The following is a 592-nucleotide window of genomic DNA, read 5'->3' as shown; positions in this document are numbered from 1 at the left end:
GATCAACAGAAAAAGAGTAAACACATGGAAACTGAATAGCATCCTCCTTGAGAAAGACTGGGTAAGAGAAGAGATCAAAATTACCTAACCATCTATGCATCCATTTGTAAATTATTGTTTGTTAATGCTATTGTTCAGGATTGTCTATGTTACAGTAATTACCATTTGTTGTTGTTGTTAGGTGCCATTGAGTTGGCTCCAACTCATAGCGACCTTACAAACAACAGAACAAAACACTCCCCTGTCCTGCGCTGGTCTCATAATACTTGCTATACCTGAGCCCATCATCGCAGCCACTGTGTCAATCCATTTTGTTGAAGGCCGCCCCCTCTTTTGTCGACCCTCCACCCTACCAAGCATGACATCCTTCTCCAAGGAATGGTCGCTTCTGACAATATGACCAAAATAGGTGAGATGAAGTCTGGCCATTCTCGCTTCCAAAGAGCATTTCGGGTGCACTTCCTCCAGGACAGATCTGTTAATTCTTTTAGCAGTCTATGGTACTTTCAACATTCTTCGCCAGCACCACAACTCAAAAGCATCAACTCTTCTTTGGTCTTCCTTATTCATTGTCCAGCTCTCACATGCATAT

At 42.6% G+C, this 592-nt stretch overlaps 1 protein-coding gene across 1 annotated transcript in view; it reads right to left on the bottom strand.

The window, feature by feature from the left end:
* The window catches only part of SIMC1 (SUMO interacting motifs containing 1), a 144,829-nt gene that overhangs the window by 111,130 nt on the left and 33,107 nt on the right, over positions 1 to 592 (bottom strand). The window lies entirely within an intron of this gene.

Source organism: Orycteropus afer, unplaced genomic scaffold (genome assembly GCF_000298275.1).
Source record: "Orycteropus afer afer isolate SDZICR_OR568_19922 unplaced genomic scaffold, OryAfe1.0 scaffold00573, whole genome shotgun sequence".
Classification (NCBI taxonomy): Eukaryota; Metazoa; Chordata; class Mammalia; order Tubulidentata; family Orycteropodidae; genus Orycteropus; species Orycteropus afer.
This window is presented reverse-complemented; position numbering and strand designations above follow the sequence as displayed.